The 26146-nt window shown below is 41.5% G+C and overlaps 1 protein-coding gene across 14 annotated transcripts in view; it reads left to right on the plus strand.

Moving 5' to 3' along the window:
• The window catches only part of plekha7b (pleckstrin homology domain containing, family A member 7b), a 62558-nt gene that overhangs the window by 2097 nt on the left and 34315 nt on the right, over window positions 1-26146 (plus strand). The window contains exon 1 of one of the 14 annotated variants that reach the window (XM_047331517.1): window positions 25327-25539. The exons of the other annotated variants lie outside the window; for them this stretch is intronic. The gene's annotated coding sequence lies outside the window, so the exon portion shown is untranslated. Of the gene's footprint in view, window positions 1-25326; window positions 25540-26146 lie in introns of those variants that run through there. 14 annotated transcript variants of the gene reach the window in all.

Below are 26146 nucleotides of genomic sequence, written 5' to 3' on the forward strand. Positions count from 1 at the left end.
TCTTAAATCCAGGCATTATGCTTCTTTTCAGTTTTTTTAAGCTCAGTTTTTGGGTTGGTTAAAATACAATCAGTGCCTCGATTGCCCAGTCAGGAGTCGATCCAAGGAAGCAGCAGAGGAGGAACCGCTCTCGGTTCAAACATTTGACCTCAGACGAGCAGTGGCGGTGGTTTTCTCTCAGTCTTTGCATCACGGCCCATTGCCGGGGAAAGCTGTACTGTATGAGTCAAAGAGGGAACAAACATTTGTGAACAGCAACGGTGTGTGTGTTCACACAAAGACAGAAATATGAATTCACATTCTTTTTGTCAGATGTATAAATCCTCACGTACTGTATGCTGGATGCTGTTTTATAAATCTCAGTCACTGTTGAGACGGGCACACCAGCTTTTTCTTCCACTCACACAGTTATCTATAGAAGGATGTAGAAACACTCTTATATGTGACTGTTGCGCATGGCCGTGGCTATTTATAATGCATCTCATGTACCTGTAAACCGTCACTGCAGTAGTATCACAGTCATCATTATTACAGGTCAGAAGGATGATCAATGGTTAATCTATAGAGCTCAATTTGAAACAGACTTCACAAAGTGCTTCGCAGTTCAGGATCAAATCAAAAGGTCACAGGAAAATAACGAAGCAAGTGTAAAATATCAACAATATTTTAATTTAAAATTGATGTGCCTCAAAATGTTCATGTCGAGCCCTGATAGGGGAGACATGGTCATGCCTTTGGGATAAGGTTAAAAGTCTTGCTGCTGTATTTTGGACATCCTGAGGCCCCTTTTCTCTTCTGTGCTGTTCTCACCAAGGCATGTTAACACTGTAAACATTAATGAACAATTTAATTCTCAAGTAGACAAGGCAGGACTGGGCTGTAGTCTTTTAAACCTGGGACTCGAGTGTGAGGATCTTGTCCAAAATAACTCCGGCTATAAGATACAAGTTGGAAATTAGTGAAAGGCTCCACATTATCAGCACCACACTGGATTTTGTGCTTTCTATTTTTCATTTCCATCTGCAGTGTTGTGTACTGGTTTTGAACTGTGTGGGTTTTTTGTGTGGATTCTTGTCTGTCGCTGTCAGTGTACATCAGACGGTTATTGTGAGAGAAACCAGGCCACAACATCATCCAGAAAATCATTGGAGCTGGATCTTTTTCAATTATTGACTCCTCCTACAGTCGCTTGTTTAACGTTTTGTGGTTCCACTCCCCTCAGTCCTGTCATAGCCCTTTTAGTTTGCCCCACTTGTTGCAGACAGAAGGCCTGTATGGAGACGTTCTGAGGTTGATACCAATAATAGGCCTTTTTTTTTCTTCTAATGCCTGCTACACTTAGGAATAAGTATAAACAGTGCAATAAAAGTTAGTTTTTAAAAAATCACTCTCATCACAGATAGCAAATGATAAATTACAAATAGAGGTTGCACTTAATCCAACAAATGGATGTCCTCAGCCAAAACATTCTGGCATCCAAAGAGGTGGGCTGAAACAAAAAGAGACATAAAATGGTTTCAACTAACAAATTGGTTGATGCTGACACTTATATTGCGTGTAGAATAAAGGCGGTCTTTGTGTGTCCCTCGTCCACTCACTTTTTCTCTGTGAGAAGCAAGAACAATGCAACAGTGAAGTTGTGTGATATATGGCGGCCTAAATGTCAAGGCGGTTAAATCAGGCGACTACTTGTTGCCCAGTTGGTCTGGTGGAAAGGATCCTGTTTTGGTCCTGCTCCCTGCTTGATTCTTTGTTTTCAAGGGGGAATTTTTGGAGTCAAACAGTGAACAGGACCAAACCAAGGCTGCGGTCAAAGAGGTAAAAGAAACCCCCAAAAAACCATCTACTGTCCTAACCACTTTTCTTTGACCCCGATGGAAAATGTCAGGAGGTCAAGGAAAGATGTGGAGAAAAAAGAGAAAAAGAGAACCATGGTGCGAAGTAAATCCAACAGCACTTACACTAGGTTTAAAACAAAAACAACAACATCATCTTTATTTATAACAGAAGATACGTACTGTGACGAGCTCTGTGCTGTACGCCTACAAAGCAAGCACGGTTTCCTCTTCTAAACAGAATCACACCTCCTGAGAAAGAATTTTCTTTTTTAATAGGCTACATTTAGCAGTTTATCAATTACTCACAGGACATAAGAAAATAGATGTTAACTCTTATCATGGCTGCCGCCAAAATACTGGTAATTTCACTGTAAGGAACCTTCCTAAGCAAAATGTACTATTTTACTATCAATGAGTCTTATCTTTAGCTCAGTTGACATCTTTCCATGTTCTCTTCGTATACGAACAATTTTCAAATCATTGTGTATTTAGCAGATAATGTAAAAGGCATACATTATTTTAATTTTGAGATTATGGTCATTGGATCTTGAAAAATGGCTAATACAGTGATATCCTGGTTGACATAAGGTAAGGTAATAATCATAAGGTAAATCTCACAGTTTCAACCAAAATGACCATGACTTTGAGCTTGTGTCTATATTTGACAGTAAATTGTTCCATATTAATATTTAGATGACGCTCTAATAATGATCACAGTATTAATGTTTTCTATAGCAGGCATCCCAGGTGTAAATGTAATGTACTTCAATAGTTGTAATACTAAAAACTTGTTAAACAAATTGATTGATCTTTGTTAAATTCTTGAAGCGGTGCAGCCATGAAGTCCCACTTATGTGCTCAGTGTTTATATGATTCATTACTGTGGGAAATGGCTTTTCGGTGTTCAGCTTTTGATCAGCACAACTTTTCATTACAACTCAGCGAGGGACATTTCTGTCCATGGCAATCATTTATTATTCTCCTGTGATGTTCTTTCATATTTTTATCGTGGGAGATATTATATCTGGTAGTTTGCTTGATTTATTGCACACATAGATGTTGCCGCGATGATGAAGACGTTTCTGTATTTGTCCCTTGCGTCTACGGGGGTAATTATAGGAAGTGTCGCTTGTGTCGAGTTTACCTGGCTTTTAACTCCAGCTCTGGAGCTGTAAGTGTGGACTCAGGCCTGGTTAATTAATTGCTACTTTGGTCTTAGAACATGAGTTGGTTTGGATTAAAGATCAAAAACAGGAATATCTTAACAGCTTATGTACAAGATAGGATTTATTTAAAGACCCCGATCAGTGAAGGCAGTGAAGTACAGTACAGGACAACTTGGACATCGGCCAAGTTAAAATCACCACAAATGTTAGTTTTAGTTTACAACTGCCTGCAACTCAGCATTTTAAAATTGCTATTAGTACCACAGGGAAAACCAGTTCCCGCTCCAGGGTGCAAAGCGTGTTTTTTTTTGATTGAGGAAATTTTAACTCGCACTCAAATAGTCTTCACTTAAACAACAGACATGACGTGACCAATTTTATCACAAAGCATGTAGGTTCTTTGATATAAACCTGGTGTTGCCCATTCCTTTTTTCTTCTTATCTCTTAAACGTCCAGGAGGCAAACAAAGACAAACTCGAGCAGGAAGTCTACATGGTGCTGCCGTGTCAACTGTCGTGGATAATAGATATGGTTGTGTTGATAATGGAATTTATCGCAGTTGGAGCACAAAGGAGGGATTGTTGATGACACCGCCGCTGTCGCAAAACTCACATTTATTTACACGTCGTCCTGTAGGCCAGCCTGCAGACCTGAACTATCTGATTAATGGTGGCTGTCTACCAAAAAGTATTATGTGTGCAAGTTTGAGCCTTTTTCAGTGTCTCAGCTCATACAAAGAAGGATTCATTATTGATGAAATGTAGTTTAAAGATTAGCAGCTTGTCTGCAACACATTTTATTTACAACAACTTTGATACACTGACATTAACAGATCAATTAGAGCGACCTGGAGGAGGGGGATTGTGGAAACTAAGGGGTGAGGTCTGCTGTCATCAGTGGCAGCAGATTGAGCTAGAGTGTCTGGCTGTCACACTTCTTGCAAATCTCCAAGGAACAAGTGACCCCATTTGACAGTCATCTTCCAAAATCATTGCATTTCAATCCCTGAAGATAATTCGCTGCAGAAGAAACTGGTGTGTGTTGCAGCTCTGTGATTGGAGGTCTACACGTGTAATAGACAGTTTATCAATACAAGGGATTCATTGGAAATCAAAACAAGGCTGCAAATTGAAGTGATGTGCAGCAATGAGATGTGTGTAACATTCTCTATTATACAACACAACGAAGTTCAGCTTTTCCAATTATGGCAATAGACTTCAACTGTCATCAACCTTAATGTATTTGTAATGTGGTCTAATGCATCTAACAGTTTGGAAACTAAAGGATACCAATATTCATATGATGATTATTATTAAGAAGTTGTGTTAAGTGATTTCTCGTAAAAAAAAAAAAAAAAGAAGAAGCAGGAAAACTGGTTTTGTTTACTCTCCACCACAGCAGTGGAACTCACCGAACGTTGGAAATGTGCAATTCTATAGCTCCCTGAGGGGAAAAAAGGACCCCACTGAGGTACAATGGTGTCCTGTTGAGGACACAGTTCACATTGTTGAATGGGCTACAATAGCCGGGGGTCAGTCCAGGAAGAAGTGTTTGATATCCAAACTAAAAAGTCACATAAAAAGGGGGTTTTCTGTTTTCTGTCTCACTTCTCATCACATGTAATGACCCCCATCAAATTTTCAGGGGTGTTTCTCTTGCTGCTTGTTATGTTTTTTGGGTTGAGCTTGCTTTTTTATTATTATTAACAAGCGTACTATTTTTGCTCAGGACAGTGTGATTTAATTTGCCGTGAGATGTGTTGGAAGTGTTAGGGCAGGGCGTTATAATAGATAAAAAATACGCTGAGTGTCCCGACATGCCCTTATCATAAGGCTGTCTTAATGCTTGCGTCTGAAAAATGCTTCTTTTTCTGCAAATGCTGCAAAATCCATACGTTTTTGCAGGATTCAAAACATTTTCATTCAAAACAAGACACAAATTAGGCCCCAAGTTTCTCAAATGACCTTTGCACTGGCAAATTATAGATTCTTTCATATGAATTTATATTTTTATTTGTACTTGTTGGGTTACCTTTGTGCTGTGTCAAGAAAAATAATTGCATGTGAGAAAGTAGGTAGAAAAGAAGAACCTTTTTTTAACGAGCTATTTGTGAATGTTGTGCCTCTTTGTCGGACTGTTGAATTGGACCCTCGACAATGGACATTGACTTGAACTTTTAAAGTGAGGTAAAACTTCCCTCTTTCTTTGTTCAGGGCCACTCTGTGAGATTACGTGACCTGAGTGGATTTGGGACGTGAGCTTTGTTTGACAGACAACACTTTTAAAATGTTTTCCCAACTGGTGCTGCTTTGGACTCTCGCAGGAAGACAGTGCAGTTTGTTGTTTGTTTCTTTTTACTTTTTTCAGAGACGCAGCAGAAACTCACTTGTGATGTGGTAAAGTCATCCACCACTTCAGAAGTGGTCAATGCTCAGATTCAGATTTGAGACTATGGCGCCAAACTTCAATGAAGCTTAACAACATAATTCAAAGACATTACTTAAAAATTCCGTTGAGTATTATAGATGAGACTGACCGTTGTTCGATTTGCTGAGTGACCTCATGTTTGCACAAAGGACTGTGCATGTAAAGAAACATTGCTTGGTAATCTTTGTGGAGGCCTGTGGGAATGAATAGAATGAATACCAATTACATAGAGCTTCACTTCACTCCTCACTGAAAGTCTACTGATGTAGGGCAGTCCTCCGTGGATACTGATATAGAAATCCATAAATGTTGTGTTTTCTGAGAGAGTGATCATGTATAAACTGTTTGGATGGTACAGACAGGAAGGTACATGTCAGTAGCTTCATCCAACTTAAAATTCATCACAGATGTTTCACTTAATAGGATCCCAGAACAGCATCAGCTTTCCTACAGTACATGTGCTCCAGGGAGCAAACACTAATTACATATTTATATAGTGCAGGTGTCAGACTCCATTTCCCTGTAATTTCTCTCTTTCGTCTACTTTACCAGTTTATTTGTTGCGCCCGGTTAATGTGAGGAACTGTTTTGAATTGTGTGTTGCATTTGCCCTGCAAAGGAATGACCTCTATGGGATCCCATGAGGTAGTGTAGCAACCATATTTCTTGAAGCAGCATCACTTTGGAATCTTATCGTCTCACTGCATGTGGTTTATGTACTCCTGATTTGCAGAGTAACTATACAGTAGGACGGACTGACACCACAAAGCAAAGATGTTGACTTCAAGGCTTCAAAGGAATCACTGCAAGTTTTTCTTAGTATAACTATTGTAAATATTTATCCGAAACACATGTATAAACTTACTTACTGTATTTGGAGCTTTCTAAACTTCTAAACGTTTCACTGAATCTGCTCTTTGGCTATAAAACCTGCATTATGCTTCTGTCATTGATTGATTGACAGTCTCCCGTTTACAGCAGAGGTGCCTGATAGGCACATAATCAGCCTAAGCATGTTGACATTCAAATTAGCAAACAAGCAATATGATTGCATGCTGTGCATATTTTTTAATGTGTGTCACCTATCAGCTTGTACTGTCATTTATGCACCTCAGCCCACTGAAGCACACGTACACATTTGTCATGTATATGACATATTCAATTTTTGCACTTAAAGCAGAGGAGTGTGCCAGGTGTCGAGATCCTCCCCTTCTTGCAGATCAGTTCATAATTTGGTGACATTGTCTTACTTGGAAACATTCATGGTACAAGGAAGGATTACACACAAATATATACAGTATATTGATGTATTTTGCAGACCCCCCCCCCCCCCCTCCCATTGTTTTATATCAACATAGTGTCTGGACATGATATTCATCAGCAGCTTAAATATATATCACGTCTGCAGAGTCCTGTGAACTTGTGTGTAAACAGTTCGCTTTCTCTTTTACCCTCAAGCTGTTTGTTGAGACAGTGACCTTCAGCTGAAAATAGATAGTCTGAAATTGTTGTGTCAATCTTGACAGGCAGAATGTGGATGGATCAGATTACTCCTGTCTTATCTTTGCAAAAAAAAAAAGAAGACAAAATTCATTTGTGGTGCATTATTTCTATGACAAGGGAATAAAAAAACACCAAACTCCTATTCCGTGTCGGAGGAAATGCTTTGTCAAGTTAGACAGACTTCCTGCCTTTATCTTTAAATGTGCCTGCTGGCTGAAGATTATATTCAAAGGGATGATTCTTATTTGCATCATGTGCTTGAGGCATTTGTACTAATTGTGCTGTTAATGAATCTGGCAACTTATCAAAGTGCTAATGAGCTGAAAACTTATTTAGTGCTCGGTCATTCTTACTGCAGCACGGTTTTTGACAAAATACCATCACCTGCTGCTTGTTGCGCTTCTCTCTCCACCATTGCAGCATGTGTGGTGTGCAGGGAATGAAAATACTGAATGAACAGGCTGAATGCATCTCAAGGTCAAGAGGGAATAGCAATTGCTCTTTGGCGTTGTCATAAAAAATAATATAAAACCCAAAATACACATAAAATACAAATGATGTGACGGTTAGTGGGGAGTAATGAGAGAACTTGACTGATTCCTTTTTCTCTCTCTCTCTCTCTCACACACACACACACACACACACACTACATGGCACATTTTCAACACTTCATTTACCTACAACAGACACGCGTAGGCACAACCTTGCCTTGAAGCATGACCCATTAATCCTGATGAAGATGGCAGCGGTGCACATGCTAACATCGCCTTTAGCAGCAGATGCAGGAGTACTGCGACCGATATAAGGATTCATGGTAAAGCGATTGCAAATGGCTCTGCTTGTGCGGTATAGCAAGTCGCCTCGCTCCTGTCGGGTGATTTATGTTGACCATTTGTCATTATCAGTAGATCCTTGTATCATGTTTAAAGCGTGTGCAGCTATCACGTCTGTCTTCTCTCCTTGCTGGTGAGGCGGCCTGTGCGTTCACTTGAGGTCAAAGCGATTTCTAAACAGCTGTGATGTCAATATCACGTCCACGGTGACTTATTACGAGGCGTGTGACAGTTAGACAATACGCACTGTTTAGTGCTGTCAGGGCCTACAAATAGAGACAGAGGTTCAAGTGGACTGACTGAAAATGATGAAAACAAGGAGGAGATTGAGAGTGTGGTACAGCGGACATTTGTGCTGTAGAACAGAAAGGACGATCTACGTCAGGCCTTGTTGGGACTTGACATATTTAAGCCAGGAACCTGCAACGAATGAATACATTAAGAGCTGCCCGGCCTGGGGTGTGCTCTGTGTGATGATATACATTTGCTGGAATGAGTCATTCACAGTCCAGACGGCTTGAGCAGGTTGTCCAGTCAGAGCTGGAGCAGGAGCAGGAGTCAGAGCAGAACCAGAGCAGAGGAGATGCCCGGGCTGGGATGGGGACCTGCGGTTGCAGTTTCCTGCCCCTTGGTCAGCGGACTGACTCAGCTGATCATGAAACAGAGCTGGTGGCTGAGCTGGAGTTCTCCAGTTTGGAGGAGGAGGAGGAGACTGAGACAAGGTAACACTGGTTTAATGGCATAAGACAGTAACATTTAAGTCGCTGCTTTGTGTAAAATAGATGTCAGCTTTTATACACCAAGGTTGCTGTGATGAAGCTGTATGGTGATATGGTAATTTACAGCAAATGTAAATGGAACTGGCACGAAACAAACAGCTGATTGAAATCTAAATCGTATAACAAAACTTTTGTAATTCATCACTCTTTTCAAGTTAAAGGAGGAAGCTCTGCACCTAAGCAATATCCGCTGTGTCCCCGAAGGAAAGAAAGAGTTTGAATGCCCTCCCTCTGATTGAATTCAGATGACAGTTTTTCTTTCTGCCGCATTCTGTCAGAGCCTGAGTGCGACTGGAGCCACTGCAGAGAGGAGCAGGTCCCACACTGTTCTCCTCTCACCATGCAGGGGGAGGGAGAAAGTTATTCATTTAAAGCCGCAAAGGTGGAAGATGGATATTGTATAAAAATAAGTTTTTTTGGGAGAGCATATCAAAAACCCAAACCTTTTTCCATGAAGTGCCCATTTTCTAGTTTGTTCAACAGATTCCAGTGTTTGGTGTGAAAGTGATGAACAATATAAAGCTGATTTGAATGTGAGATGCTCATTGCCAGTGGAAAATCTAATACAGGACAGTGCATTAGTGTTGCTTTTCTGCATGAATAGCACATTTGCATTTAGATGGAGATGGCACTTGGATTCAGATATTGTACGGAAAATATGTCACTTAGTTCTACTTTGAAACTGCTCCTGCTTCCCCTATTTGTTACACTTAGAGCAGAAACCTTTTCTGTGTAACTTTTTCTATGGAATGAAAACAGCAGTGAAGCTGCTTTAATAATCTTATTTTTTATGTATATCAACAATGGATCGAATGTTTAATGTAAAAGGGTTTTCTCTCAGTAACAAATTCACAGGGACGACACCAACCTCTGCAGTCTACGACTCTATGAGGTGATAATATGTCAGTGTGGCATTTTCAGCTTGTCCCACTGATCCATGATCAGAATTATAATATGACCTATTTGTTGCTACAGTACATTCATAAAGGGGCTATGCTTATACATGCACACAAAAAACTGGGCTATTGTGAGAAATCAGGTTAAGACAGGAAATCATGGGGGGGGGACTAAGAAGACATTTTTTAAATACAAGATGACCTTGAACTCAACAGGTTTCTCTCTGTGTACTCCTGTGAGAACAGGAAATAGTCTCATGTCCTGATTGTGGAAAAATTAACTCTCTGTGTACTCACAACTATTTTTTCGACGTAGCACCTTGAATCTCGAAACAGACTTTTTTCTGCTCGATCTCACATTTATTGGCCGCATCGGAATATTCTTTGTACTAATCATGTTTTGCGGTTTAATCTCCATACATTCCGTGAGGCATATTGTCGGAGGTCTGAATAAGCCAACACTTCGATAAGATTATGTCCAGTAGCAGATTGCGCGTGAGCTCTGAAACGATGTTTCTCATTGTGGATTGCTCGATTAAATATTGCTGTTTTCCTTAATAGAATATTGAGTGTGAAAAGATGAACGCAAAGGCCCATGTGGCCGAGATCTGGTTGTCAGGGCAGTTCCACCCACTGCAGCATTTATTGAGCACAGCTGTGTGGGTTCTCGCAAAACCAATCCAATTTAATTTGCTTTAGTGCAGAGTTGCAAGGGCTAATTTTTTATTCATGATCTGATTTAATCCCCTTTTCACTATTCTAAATCTGTGTGATGTGATAATTTGAGATGCAGTCCTCACCTCCAGCCCTTATTCACTTAGTGAGATAAAGGTCGGATTCCGCGGCGAAGACGCAGCGCTAATTTTGACAGCATATTTTATACTGTGGTGTTTTCAAAAAACAGTTGTCTGCTATCTATTCTATTTGTCTAATGGTTATGTGTGCACTCATCTGTCAGTGAATAATTGAGACCTGGTGGAATGTGTGCATTGACTGTATGTCTGTTGTTCTGTGTGTAGCCACTAGATCCTGCTGTTGAGTCTTTGTCTTTTTGACAGTTTGGTGCATTTTCACATTTGCATCTGTTTTGAAGTTTAAAAAAAAAAAATGCATCAACACCGGTAATGCATTGAGTCTTTTTGGTACTCAAGCTTGTCTTATTAAGGTAAGCTTGTGTCTATAACTCTTTGTTTTGCAACAGAGCAGGATGACAACAGTGGAAGTAGGTGAGAGAGCGAGGTGTGAATGCCGACCTGGCCGCCCATCGTACATATCGACCTAAACCACTGTCATTCAGCCCTTGGCTCTTATCTATGTGTCTGTCTGTGGGTTATTGAACGGGCACTGCAGCCCCCCCGAGCCTGCCTCTCAGCTTCAGTCCGCTGTCCGTCCTCCATCCCTCTCCCTGGCTGACAGGGATGTTATCTGATGAAAAAGGACTTGGTGGGAGACGAAAGGCTCTGGTTGCAGTCAGAGACCGATGTCAGCACTTTCTGTCAACACAGCGAGGTGAGCACATCTCAAGGCTCGTCTCTGGTCACCACAGAGTGTTGGTGGCTTCAGAGCCAAGGCCCTTCCTTTTTAACCTCTGACTTACTCTTCTATAATAAGGACTGAGCAATGTGGTGTTATTGTTTTATTCTTCCCGGGAGAGGCCAAGTAGAGCTATGTCCTGTAAGTGCTGGCAGGGTTACTGAGTGATGGAGAGTAGAGAGAGGGCTGAAACAGCAGTTATACTCCTGTCTGATAATGATACTCTTTGTGCTCTGTCTAGCACACACACCTAGCAGTGTGCCCGCAGTTGAAACCAGCTCAGCTGATGTACGTTTAGAGAACAGAGAGGGACACTCCTTATTGGTCGCTTTCAGAATAAGGACAACTTTGGACATGTGATACTTTTTTAACTGTTTTTTTTTACATCTGACCAATTACTACCACACTAACTGGTAAGTAGCATTATAGCAACATTTATGTTTGAGTGGGAATATGCTGAACTGCATTTATTTTGAGACAAAAAGTCTTTAACACTTGCCTATAAAAGCAACTTCTGGGTCTGCACCCATCTAGATTAACTCACTCATACATGCCTTACCTTCTCTGCACACAACGCAATCACAACACAGACTGGCTTCACTTTCTAACACCGATCATACTGTGCATTTATTATACATATATATTATTACACTCACTTTAAGGTCTCCTATTGTACTAAAGCTTTAGTGTTGTCCCTTTGTTTTAAGGTGCTTTGGAAAAACTGATCATATTTCGCATGTAAAACCTAAAACGGCAGTGGAACTTTTAATTTCTTCCCTGAAATGTGATAAATTTTAAATAAGCATAAGGCTCTACTAAAGTGTAACTACTTGCGTAGAATATTTGAGTAAAAGTACTTGCTGGTTTCTTTCCACTATTGACAAATCATTCCCCTTTAACAAGTACTTAAAAATATATTTTCTATAAACCTTTAAATGCACATATTAGAAAATTAGTTACTATGTGCATCATGTCTTACTTGCAGAAACCTTCGGGGCTTCACTTGTTTGCCAGTGTTGGGCTGTTGTACATTTCTATGGCGTTCATACTGCAGATTTTTCCATGCAGTGAAAGGAATTACTGTCATACAGGGATAATGCACAGTTCAGGTCATTGGTGGTGGTTCGACCCCGAGATAAGTCACCACAGCACTGACGAGGTTTTTACTTGCAGAGCGAGTGCCTTCGACTCCTGGGGTATGCTAATGAGATGTGAAGGAGAGCGTAGATGGATGAGGAAGGGCAGCAGAGGATGAAACTCAGGGGAGGAGGGCAACAGCAGCTGGATGCATTACCTGCATGTTTTTCTGTGTGTGCGTGCGCGTACGCATGTAGCTGCTGTCACTTTAATCTGGGAGCTGACTTACTGAACCCAAACATTTTTCACTCGGACCCCCACTCTCTTTATTAGCTGATAGGAAGCATTCGTTGCATGGCAGAGTCATCAGTCTCCTCAGCCGCTGGGTCGTAGCCCAGTCGTCACTTCCATTTCTCATGATGTCTCCCCAACCACACTCTGTCCCCTTCAACTGATCTGGTTGTTGTTGCAGCATTTCTCATCTCAGCTCTGTAAAGTCATCCTGCAGAGTCAAACTACAAAATTCTTTTTATAATAAATAGAATACAATATACAGTATATGCCTTTAAAGGGTTTAGTGTACAACAGTTTAAGTGGTATTTGCAAATAAGCAGATAATAAATTATGGTCTGATCCAGGTTTATTGACTCAGTGTCTGAAAGTCTGAGGGATAATATATTTATATAGTATAGTATGAAGAGTAGCACATAGTAATTACAACTATCTATTATTACATTATTTGTAATGTTTGAGTTGCAGTGCACTTACTCTCACCTTTCTCACATCACCCCCTCGTCTTTTTTCTCCTTACTCACTACTGCAATTCCTCTTCCTTCCATCCTTCCTTCCTTCCTTCCTGCTCGCTCTCCTTTCCCCTCCTCTCGCAGTGCATGCTGTGTATTGCCTGCATGACTGCAGAGGGAATGGAGCAGAGAGGGCGTCCAGTTCAGGGTAGTGCTCTGATTGCAGCGCTGTGCTGAGGCATGCATACGTTAGAAGAGAGAGCCCAGGAGAGGCGAGGAGAAAAAGGGGGTGCCACTACAGAGAGGAGAGGGATTATGATTACATGCTTTATGGTTAATGCTTTGTAGCTGTGGTTTCACTTTGTGCTTTGGGGCCTCTTACATGATGTATTGGTTAGGTTGGCTGGCTTTAATGAGTCCCATCACAAGCCTAACGCTCTTGGAGACGGGACAGTTCAGAGATTGCAGGTATTTTTAGCTCCACCTCATCAGCCCACCACCAGAGAGGCGGGAAGGAGGATGTTTTGAATGAATCGACGCCACAGTGCTCGATAGAGGACGTCATCAACAGCAGCACTACCAGCTGAGAGGAGCGCGCGTGCACACACACACGCACACACGCACACACACACACACACACAGACACACGCACGCGCACACAGGCACCACAGAGAGGAGCACAGCACAGCAAATCACAGACCTGCAGCCAACATGCTGGGCCAACCAGGACCAGGACAGTCAACCCTACACATCCCTTATATGAAGCGGACTGTGTATCGGGCGACTCACAGGTGTGTATCCCGGCCCATCAGCCAACACACATATGCGGAATTGTTTGGCTACGTAGCTCCGAGGAGGTGTGTCTGCTAAAAGCTCTCCAGCAGCTGCGGGAGAAGTGCTTCGGATTGCATGCAGTTCTGTGTTCTACAGAGTGTATGTGCCGGCAGGAGAATTTACATGCACGCTGAGAAGTGTCTTTCTGTTGTTGTGGCTAAAATAGCAACTGCTTGTTTTGCCTTAACCTTTGTCTTCTCTCTGGGGAGTGTGTGTATCAATACAAACTCTCCGAATGGAAAGAGATGCATCGATCCACCTTTCAGTTCCGAACTGATTCTGATTCCTGGATTTGGATATCTGCAAATACAGAAACTTATACCAATAACCAGAGCTCTTTTTTCTTGTATATTATTATTGTTATAATTAGTATTATTATTGCAACTGCTTTAAGGTTTTCAAAAACATGAACAAATCAAGTGAATAGCAATGTATCATCCATTACTAGTAAGTAGATTTCTCTACATGAGCTCGAATGTAACAAGAGAATGGGGACTATTGGATATCTTTATAGAACTGCTTAATCAATAGATTAATTTGTGCTACAAAATTCTGGGCTTAATTAATTACATAATTAGGACATTTTTATTACTCTCAACAACCTCAGCCTAATATCTGATCTATAGATCACGTCAGTGTCAGCAGCCGATACCAATTGTGGATGTGATCTGTCCCAGCTCCTCTATTGGAGCAGTCGTCCGAGGAAGACAGAGAGGGAGATGCTCACTGCAGAGCCTCATGATCACTGGTCGTAACTGCTTTGTTAATGTCAGCAAAACTGTGGTCTCTCAGGCTGTGTTTGGTGAATGTGGGATGCCTGCATACTGTAGGTTACACTGTTTACAGGTGGTGTGATGCAGTCCTTTGCAGCGCTCAGTCAGCCACAGATTAATCTCCTGAAGGAATGTACATGTTTACATGTTTGCTTCTTAATGCCCAGCACAGCTGCTGTTAGGGCCCGGCCCACACACTGACTGACTCAAAGAGATATACTTTATATATACAGGCTAACAAATGCTATGCCCCTTCCCCTCATAGTACACTTTCCCACGGACTGGTTGACTATGTTGTTCTTGTTTTGCTTTAAATTGTTATGTTAGCATATATTATTAAATCTCACATCATTTTTTCCTCCCATGGATTTACAGTTTCAACTGGCATATATTTACCTTATTTCCAGGTATATCAGCTGGTATACTGGTTACTGTTTTTCAGCTGTTCTTTGGTTAATTATGTCAATTTCACGTTGGGGTTGTAATGTGAAAAGCATGCCGTACATCCAACCATTCACGGATCCACGCAAAAAGAGATCGAGCTTATTATCATTCTGTCAGGGTCTGGATGTCAGCCGCAGCGATAAGGTGACTTAGCCTGTTTATCATTCCTGCATGTGCTCCCTCATCGGTCAGCCCCCCTGCTGTGCTCTCCGCCAAGAGGCAGTGGGCCGTATACACCAGACCACAAAATTTCACCTGTGTGCACCAGATGATAGAGGTTGACATTGTGGGAAAACATAAATCAATATTATCGTCATTGCAGGATATAGCTATGTGTATAACTCAAGTCATTTTAAACTGACTCCAGTGGGCCTCAGTCCTGTGTGGTGGTCTGTTTATAATGGGTTATGTAATGTGGATTTAGCTTTGTATGGTTGGGTTATGGATAACATCTGATTGGATGTTTGGTTCACCTAGTCAGTTCCAGGAATGCTGAGCACAGTCCAGTCACATCCAATCCAGCTCATCCTTCTCCTTTTATCCCTCGACCATGGGGTGAAATGTGGCCAAACGCCACCGTGCGTCAATTGTGTGCTTTTATATAGAGGTCACATCTTTGTTACGTGCGGCTTTGAATGGCTGGACCACCTCTGCAGGGGACAGAATACCCATGGATTTAGGGGAATTGGTATCAGGGAAAGGAGGTGACCTCTCCCTAACTAAGGACTTTCTGTACATTTCCTGGGAGATGTAATACTTCTTAGAATAGACATAATGATATCTAACAGGAGGTTGAGGTATTTCAAAAGGGAGTACATTCTCTGCGTATTGAGACAGTGACCTTTGAAATTCCCCAGGTTGAGATTTGGATCGGCCTCTGTGAGTGGGATGGACATTCCAGGGAGGAGACTGTTCTGGTAAAAATCTCGATCCTGCTGGCCAGTTGGAGTTTTAGAGCTGTGGACCAGATGTGGCCTATACCTTCCTCCACTGATGCCTGACTTAATAACCCCCTACGTCCCCACAAGCTCTCCCCACTTGCAGGACACAGAGAGCTAAAAAATAGCCTGTAAATTCAGTTACCCTTTGCCAGCCAAGTGGAACCTCACCTAATTTATTTAACCCATCTGTTTAATTTCCCACATGAGAAAATGATAATGTGTATCATGTGGTTTTGATTAATCAAAAGGGAGAGATGGGAGTGGGCTTCAACTTAATTATTGATCATCTTCTATGTTTTTTGCAACACTTAGGTGAAAATAACCATAATTTGATATCTTATCATGTGGTGATCAATAATTTAATATCAACTCAGTTATCTCGATTACAGTTCGGTTTGATTAACAGAGGTTCAGTGTTATGAAATGCTTTAACATCCCATGTTTTAAAATTGGAACCTGTACAATTTCAGAAATCTGTTAAAGGGTTGTTTTCACCTATGCAATGATTTCTTATGGATTACCTTTATAAACTGTGTTACAACCAGTCATCCTAATTTTATTTAATATTCTATGTGCTTGTATGTGTGTTTGTGTCAGTTTATATAATGGTCTAAACTACCAGCTGCATTGGAGACAGCCCAGATCAAACCCCTCTGAGGGATCATTGCAGCTGTCCATCACATTTTATATTCATGTGTATATAACGTTGTATCTTTTGTATATATGTAAATCCATCAAAATCTAAATCCATGAAGTTCCTGTATTGGACAATAGCACTCATGTGATCTTAGTGGGGGAATACCAGAGGATTAATGATAGGCAGTTAAGAGGGAACAGAATGTGAGGGGAACCACCAATAGCTTTGTGTAGCGCATGTTTGTGGAGAATAGATTCAAAGACATCTATACTATTATCAAACTGCATGATACAACAAGACGGTGTCATAAAAAATACATTTTGTTTGTATCTCAGAAGATTTTTTGTGTGTGTTTTGGGGCCACTGCGGGTGTGTGGTGTCTGTTAATCATTGGAGTAGCTGTGTTGTTTTAACCCTGTGTATCACTGTAATGTCACTCCCCAGTGGGAGTGTGTACAGTGGCTGGTAATGCTGTGTGCTGTGTGTCGGCTCCGATTCTGTAATGAGAACTGCAGGACACACGCACACACGCACACGCGCGCTCTCACTGTTCCGCTGTACTGCAAAGAATGGATTGTGAGTGGAGGAGAAGATATTTGCCAGTCCCGGTGATCAGTCACAAAATGTTGTTGTTTACCTTCGCTGACACTGAAGCAAACCGTGATGTAAAGACCGGTCTGCTGCAGTAAAGCACACTGCGCTATACGAGCTCGGACACCCTCAGGACAGAGATTCTCTGCAGCAGAATATACCAGACTAATCAGATCTGTCTCATCCAGTAGCTTTTGTATTTATGCTCATATTTGATGACATTATCGTTTCCCCCGGTACAAAATCCATAAGAGTAATGTACTGTAATCAAGGTTCTTGGGATTTGCCTGTAGGTATTCTTTACACTGGATTTTCTGGTGTTTTGGCTTAACATTACTACGGTGTCATTTTGCAGGAAAAAAAGCTAAAAGTGGGACGACACATTTATGCCCCTGTCATGATTGTGTAAGGGATTTGGACTGAAACCGATTGTATGAGGATCCAGCGGCTGCTGATCAGCTGGTTTTACCAATCATGATTTACCTAAAGCATTTTACAACATCTCTTCTTGAGCAATCACACCCACAATTATAAAAGCATCAAAGCTCCCTAGTAGAACCCGAACAATATATCAGCTGGACAACAATTACGTCGGATGCACTCTGATATGAAAACATACATCTTAAAGAATTAACTATGCTGAATGAATTTGTATTTATGCCTACATTTCACGTCAAAAAAATATTTTTCCTTTCTTCAGTATTTTATTTTGGTTGTATTTGTGTTTTCTTTTTTTTGTATAGTTATCTACTCTCTTAATCACCTACAGTAGCTAACTACCCACCGACCCACCTACCGACTTTTTTCCCCTTGCGTATATACCAGAGCTGCGTCATTTAAGGATTTGCAGAAGTCACTCAGATGTGGCGTTGGATTTTGGTTTTAACAGCAGCAGAAGGTGAACTGTAATATATACCTGAAAAATCTGATCTAGTCATAGTTTCTTTTTTAAACATGCTGTATTTATATGATCTCAAAGATTCTGAGCAATCTTGGTCACCGACTGATATAAATTTAGTTTGATTTATTTTTGATGTTTGCAGGATTATGAGGATCAGCGATCAGACAGATAATCTGACCACAAACATATGCAATTTGTGTGTCTGTGTGTCTGTGTGTGTGTCTGTGTGCTCTGGGGGATGTGTGTGTGTAGTATGACAGATTGTCTTATTTTAGCCAAATCAGACAGTCCTGCTGCAGATCATTCATTTGCTGCTGTGAAAACCTCGGGGAGCAGGCAACTCTTGAACTTGGAAGACAAATGAAAATGCTCGGTGTCAGTTTGGCTAATGAGAACTGCTGCTGCATGGGACTTGCATTGAGAAACTGCAGGTAGAGGTTTCTTCACTTTTTAATTTGTATCTCTACATTCTCAGCCATTTTTTTTTTTAAATGACCACTGAGGGCGATATGTTGTTTTATTCTGAAACTGTCCTGCAGAATTAGTACAGAATTCAGAACAAGCTGCCTCAGTACAAATTATCCATTAAGCCATAACCTGCAGCATAAGTAGGCACTTTACATGAGTGCACACATGCAGACTCAGTTTCATCATGGGAAGGATGTCGTGACAGTTCTGTCAGTGATTTGAATAAAAATCAATGACACATGCAGTGAAGTGGAAGTATATTATAGAGCCTGTTTCCTCAGAATTCTCTCCTGTTTCATCTCCTCTCCTCTCATCACCAAATCTCCTGATTTTGACGAGGGCTCGACTTTCAACTTCTGCTCTCAATTGAACTACCTCGAGTTCACTGTATTTATTATTGCTCCTCGCATCAAATACATAGAAAGTACGTAAGGAAATTGTAAATTATTCCTGGAAAATATTTGTCATTTGCCCTCCAAAACAGTTCCACCAAAAGTTCCAATAGATGTGGTTTGTCCAAATTTGAAATGTTACATAATGAAATAGTCGTGTTGTATTTTTTTTCCGTCTGTCTTTCCACCTGAAATAATTAATTTGTATGATTGCACATCATCTGATGCAGTGGGCAGCGTCAGTGTGCTCTGTTTCACTCGACTGCTGTGGTGATCTGTGTTTTGGTCGAAAGTGAATGGAATTCTAGGGTGTGTACAGGATGACTGCCTGACCTGGGAGGAAATAAATCTTTCTGCCTGGTCAGTCTTTGTCCACAGTGACTCATTGCAGCTATTATGCATTGTCTTGTCTTGGTCCATAAGTTCCTCAGGCTGGAGCTCGTGGATAAGAGTTTGAGCAGAAGGGTGCAGGGGGCCTGGCGTCTATTCATCTCGTCTGATTATTCGTTTGATATCGTTCAGGACCTTAAGCTCTATAATATTCTTAATTTCTATTCAGCCGACTGTGTGATGATCGTTTTGCTAGTTGAGCCTCCTACACATGGGGTGGAGCTCCCTGAAGGGATTTGAGGGTGAGTCAGTCAAATTCTAATTAAATACTACTGAAGTATCTTTCTCTGGGAAGTGATTCAAGTGTAGTTCCCAGGTTTTGAGTGCGTCCTTGGCAAGGTTTCTCAAAACTTGAACTGTTTTTAGATATTGGTGACATTTATTTGCCAATGGAAGATTATATCCTGCAGTATTTCTCATGCGTTTTCCCGAGACTCTGTCATGCTATGTTATTACATTAAGGTCTCTTGGTAGTTTGGATTTTTTTCAGTTTGAGAGCTTCCTGAGATTTTTCAGCTTTAGAAAAGCTGCGTTTCACATCCCCTCATGTCCTACATTGCACAGCTAAGCAGTTAGCTGTGTTTGGCTCTGCAATGTGGGTTGGACTTTGCGTTTAGCTGCTGAGGCACAGTATGTATAGACGCAGCAGAGCAACACTCAAGCAGATGCTCTCGTTCCGTGCTCTTTAGCCACAGGCAATAGTGTGCAGTCTCAGGTTGTAAAAGAAGCAATGAGTAGAAATGAAAGGTTCATTTAATGCGATGATTCATTTCGTGCCTCAGACAAGGGCCGAGTCTCACCTCATTAAACTGGCAAACGAAGACTGCCTCGGCCCATCTGAATAGCTGACTGAAGGAGATTCCAGCATCATATCACATATTCCCAATTACACCCTGGAAATGCTCCACAATGAAGATGGAGTGGAATGAGCTCTTTTGCCTGCTAAACCTGCCCATCACTATACTATGTCACTAAGTGAAGAACCTTGTCCGTGTGGGAAAGGCAAGGAGAGTTTTGTTGGAACATATGCAGTCATATTGCAGTCATTTGCATTTATTCTTGTACAGAATGATCATCCAGGCTACTAGATGACATCAATGTCCATGATTCATGCTAATCTGTTACCCTAAAATAAAAAGTCGAGTGAGTCTTTTACCTGACCAGGAATAATCTTCTTGGATCCAGACCTCAATCTGCATTCCCTGGACTGGCGACCAAGCTGAGTAGTTTTCCTGTCATCAAAGCTAACATGTATATCTCGCCTGCCAATGCTCGTCTTCTATCTATCTAAAAAGATCAGATAGTACACTTGGATTAGAACCTGTGTGTTCAATGGTGGAGTGCACACATACATTTCTTTGAGAAACATGATACTTCATGTACTACACAATCAGGATAATCAGCAAAGGTTGTTTTTTTAACTGATTATTCCCACCTATTTTTTCTCCAAAAAAAACTCATTGAGAGAAATTGTTCTTTTCACGTAGCATACTCTAACTGTGTCTGAATCTTTGTTGTATAGTGTATCGCACAGCACATTAACAGTGCTCATGCTATGGCCGTCAAAGTGTGAAGCAGTACTGCAGCCTGACGGACCCAGCGTGGACAGTAACGGAGGACATGCTGCTGTGCTGATGCGTTGTTTTCACCTTGCAGCCATGTACAACTGTGATGACCGACCTGCGCTTCGTCCTTAATGGTCAACTTCTTCATTTTAGTGTGTGTGTGTGTGTGTCACTTATCTACATCTCCATCTGACCTGCAGTGGTTGGATGCTATGCGTAGCACTCGTGGAGCCTCTGGGGTTAACAGAGGTCAGAGGTCATTGTGTTACTTCTCATTAACCTGTGATTTACTGTGGCAGAGCTTGACTCCGTACTCTGGAGGTCTGTGTGCTTGTTTGTGTGTTTGTGTTGCAGAAGGCCTTTGACCCTTGGGAAAGAGAGGACATATTTGTTATCAGTCGATGAACTCTACTGATAACATGTGCAAGTAAGGGCTACAGTTCAGACTAACAGCGTCCTCTGTTGCGCTTTGCAGTCTGTCCACCAAATCCTTTGCACCGTCAGGTGTTTTTGCTGATTATCTGTTTCTTTTCCTTGGTGACAGATAATTGATTTGCAAGATCTTCTCTCCCGCAGCTTTTCTCTGCCCCAAGAAGAAGTGTGCCGAGCTAGATCAAACCAGCTGCTGCTGCGATGTTGAGAAGTACACAAGGCAGGGTGTCTTTGTTTAAAATACATCACTTTTATATGATTAAGTCTAAATGTAGTGCTGTGATGGAGAGGAGCAGCCCACTCCCCAGATATGTAGACATCCAGTATGGATTAAAGCAAACAGTTCTTTCTTCCAAAATTAAGTAAATTAAACTAAAAATGAAAACCAATGCTTCATCCCTTTATGAGTAGAACATAAAAAAACGGTTTGTTTGGCTTTCATGCTAGTTTGCTATTTCCTTAAATTTGATAAAACTGAATTTTAAGGAATTATTGATTGCCACAATTGACTGTGTTGAAGTCCTGGTAGAAACTTCTACAAATGTTTGGTTTCTCAAAACTAAAATCATTGATAGATCAAGGTCAACGTTAGTAATACATGGGTTGAAAACCCTAATTTCAATATAGAGTTTTGGTGTCTAACAATATCAAACATCTCACAGCCCTTTAACCTGCTTGTATTCCCCGTAACACACACTCACACATTCACACACTTGAGACTCTTGATGATTCTTGTAGCACAAATAAAGAGATGAAAGATAACTGCTTGCTCTGGATCATCATTATTCAGTGAGTAAGGTCCAATCTGTGCTACTAGATATTGACCTAAAGCTGCAGGATCCCTTCATTGATTAATTCCCCCGAGTAATGCACGCTGCAGAAAACTTCCCAACTTTTTTCCTTGTTGCAGCATATCCCTGTCGGCATTGATCCTTAAGATAAGTGCTTTTGGAAGTCATTCCGTAGTCGTGGTTGGAGGCGTTATAAAACCACAGTTTCTCTGATGAATTACTGCAAATAACCCTTTATAAATATTTATCAGTCAGCTATATTTGTGCCAGTAGAGCAAAAGAAATGCTGACATGCCCACAGTCCTGTATGTATGTATCTATCTCTCACAAGAGGTATTTTTTCTCTCTCGCTGCAGGCGGTTGCTGGAACTATTTCAGGTTATAGCAAGTTTACAACAATGCAACCAAGACCAAACCTCTTTTTTTTTGTACAAAATTGTTTCCTGGGCTTTTTGCTCTTTTTGAAGCATGCGTTGGTACATGTAGGTTAGCCCCATTAGTCCTTTTTGGGGGAATTTGCTTAGAGTTGAAAAATTGAGCAGGCATGAAATTGAGTAGGCATGAAATGAGACGTAACTGAAGGGCAACAGCTATTTTTGGCCAAAGATTTTTTTGATCCTGTACCAGAAGCAGAAATATCTACGTTTTCACTCAGAGCAGTGGTTCCTTTTTTGCCGTTGGACTGGAGAGTTGGATGTGTTTTCTTGGATCTCAATTCTTTATTATTGGCACACATTGGCAACACAGGCCTTTCTTGCATTCACTGCAATGTATTCAGCTGTTGCCTTGCTTGTGTTTTGGAACAGCACGGCCCAAAGGACCATTGTGACTGTACTGAGATGTGCTGTGTCAGAAATGTGTGTGTGTTGAATGTTAATAATGTGACGGCTCTTTCAGTTTCTGCCAAACCTCTCTGTCTGCGATGGGTTCGGACACTGGCAAAACCTTTGCATCTGTTTCTGCTGTGCACCGTTTGGGCCTGTTTGAGCCTGTCCGTTCCTCTCCTTGCCCGGTTCTGCTCGAGTGGTTTGCTCGATGACTGCAAGCTCCATATAAGCACATGTCGGGACCAGGGTTCTCCTGTTTTATCGGGTGCTGTCTTGAAGTAATTGTACATGCATGCATAGTCGTTGCTGCTGTGGAGTTGTAATCAATGTGCAATACTGTCAGTTCAGCTTTGAGGTTTCTGCCGTTGTAAACACTCATGATGGCGATAATGATAGTAGTGGGTGAGAACCATAACAGGGAAAGGCCAGCGTTAAGTGTATGACAGTGGAATCTCCCAATAAGTCTTTGGAGAGACTGACTAGATAATTCTCAGCAAATGTCGGGGAAGCGAAGCTGAGCGCGGCTGCTGCAGTGCTCTGCTATGAAACCGATAAAGGTCAGTCAACATGCGCAAATCCTGCTGCAGAATGCTTATCTCCTTAATGGCTCCCTGCATGTGGATACTATGCAATAACAACTGTTATTAAGGCTTAGTTCATTTTGCCTGCCAGGCTTGAGATGCTGCAGGGTGTGTCTGGAAGTCAATGATATCTCTCTCACTACACAGTGTCCTGTCACACTCTGCCACAGTCACTCTGACTGCAGACATGACTGCATTTACAGAGTTTACCTCATTTGACCTGCCATGTGTGCACTGTGCACGTCTACGGACCTTCTCTGATTTGATTTTTATCTCAGAAGCATATCTTCTTCACACCAACTACTTGCTGTTAATGACACATTCGTCACAGCTCATTGAATTGTTCTGGAAATGAAGTCTGACAAAATGAAATGATGCTGCTGTGTGTTAATGGTAATTAGTGAAATATGCTCAGCAATGATTTGTTTTATTTCACTCAGAGAGCTGTACGCTGTACCGTAGGGCTATATGCAGACTACAATATGACATTTATCAAACCACACTCGTTCAAGGGATTAGATTCTCTTCATCTGTTATGATATTTATATGAATCAATCAGAGGATGCTTCATCTCAAAATGTTCCTCTTTGTTTCTTTTGAGAAGCGGTGTGTTGGATAAATTTAGCACGACAACAAAATAATAAGTGTTAAATAAAATCAGTTTATTAATTTCAACCTTTAAAAACATTATAGCTGATTAAATGTAATTTGTTCCAATCGAAAACATATCATATTATTTTGTGGTTATTATAGTATGGACTTTTAAATCTATGCAAAATATATTTTTAACTTTTTTGCTTAAAATTCCATTTACTTTTTCGCATGATTCATTTAATTTTGTCCAAAACCTCTTCACACACATTCTTCCAACATCTTGAGGTTTCAGATAACACGTTGATGCTGTGACATTTAGTATGTTGGCAATCTGCTGCTCTCTGTGGGTTGATCCTTATTTAATTTGTATGTGTCATGTTGCATGATTGTACAGGGTTTACATGTAGGAGAGGTGTCATGAAATTAAACTGCGTCTAAATGAAAAACATATGACATAAGTTAGGGTCGACACAACAAACACAAGGCTCTAAAGTTGCTGCCGCCTTAGCTTCAATATTTACCGCAGGCCTTCAGTATGTTGGTACCACCTGCTCCCTCGGTCTGCATTCCTCAGGATTAGTTTCAATTCCCTCTGAGCTTAGGTCGCAGTGCATCAAAAAGTAGACACCAACGACCCCGAGGTGCCCTTGAAGAGGTGGTCTATTTTTAAGGTTTTCAAGTCTAAGTAGCAATTCATTTCTGTTCTTTCTGTTTGACTTATGTTTAATATGAACGATGTGCTCACTATTCAAGTCGTTTCAAGAATCCCAGTCTCAGCTAATCCACTGACATATGTTTAGTAGAAGCTGATGTGAATGCTGCAGGTGTGAGAGCGTGTGTTTAACACTCCACTACCCATTGTTTTTTTATGTGATCTTTAAAAGAGAAGATAGAGCAACTAAGTGGTACTTGGCCAATGAGATGAGGTTATCCTGCTGATTGAGGAAAAAAAGCTAAATTGCCAACAAGCCCCCCTAGTCTTATCACTGTAGCTGCAATGCTGCCACTCAGAGGACACCCGTGGCAAACCTCTGTGACAAACATCAACCAAGATAATGTCTAAAATATCACAGCTTCGTCATTGTAGGAAAGCGATTGAGCTGGCAATAAATAAACCGAGAAAAAAAGACCCTTTTGTCATTTTTCCCGAGATTGCATCGATGACCCGGGTACAGGATATCGTCTGGAACAGCAGCTACATAACTTATTATTTCCTGGAAAGAAAAGCTATTTAGCAAATTCCACTCTTGGAAAAAGGGAGTAAGAGGTGGAGACAGGGAAGTATAAAATGGAAAGGGAGGAGGATCTGATAAGCAACCGAGGTATTCCCCTGATGGGAGGGAGTTAGATCTCTGCCATCCACTCAGCAAGTGTGGGGTGAAACTGAGACAAGAGGCTCCCCTTCCTGCTCTCATCCCGCTGCCTCCACTCTACTCTCGCTCTTTCCGGGCGCCAGCTGCTGCGAGAGACCGTCTCTGTGTCTCCCACCTGCCACGATAGCGCAGAGGAGAGGATTTCCGTGACCCGCAGCGCTCCAGCGGGTCGAGCAGCTGATTCACGATGATTCACTTCCTCGCGGCAGGTGAGACTGTCTCCGCTGTGTGCATGATGCAGCGGGGCATTAAAACTGTGCTCACGCTCGGAGTTTTCTTTCCTCCAAAGGGAGAGTGGCGGTAACCGATACAGGAGTTGAGACTGTGAGCGGATGCTGGGATTCCTGTCTGTGATGTGTGGTGTGGAGCAGTTTGCAGTCAGAGACGGGGGGAGAGAGAGAGGGGTGTTCAAGCCACACAGCCTGGCCCCCGGTGCCCCTGCTGCCAAGCTTTAGCCCCGGTGTTGGACAGGGATTACACCGAGCCTCTTGTTCTGCTTGAAAAAACAATGGTATGCCAGAGCTGGATGTTGCAGCATTGAGAGAGAGGGAGGGATGGGAGAGAGAGAGAGAGAGAGTATGTACACATTGTTTGAGCTGCGGTGCTGCTGTTTCTACACATTTCCTATAAGAAGCTTTGGCTGAAATCAAAACCATGTTGCCATTTTATTCTCAGGCTAATCCCTGCTCACAGCCTTGTTTTTTCCGACTTTACATGAAACTCAGCTTAGTCTATAGAAAATCCTTGAGTTGCTGCTGTATGTTTCTATGCGTAAGGACAAAGTTTGGTCTCAAAAATCTGTGTTTTTACTTCATA

Source organism: Scophthalmus maximus, chromosome 4, assembly GCF_022379125.1.
Source record: "Scophthalmus maximus strain ysfricsl-2021 chromosome 4, ASM2237912v1, whole genome shotgun sequence".
In the NCBI taxonomy this organism is placed as follows: domain Eukaryota; kingdom Metazoa; phylum Chordata; class Actinopteri; order Pleuronectiformes; family Scophthalmidae; genus Scophthalmus; species Scophthalmus maximus.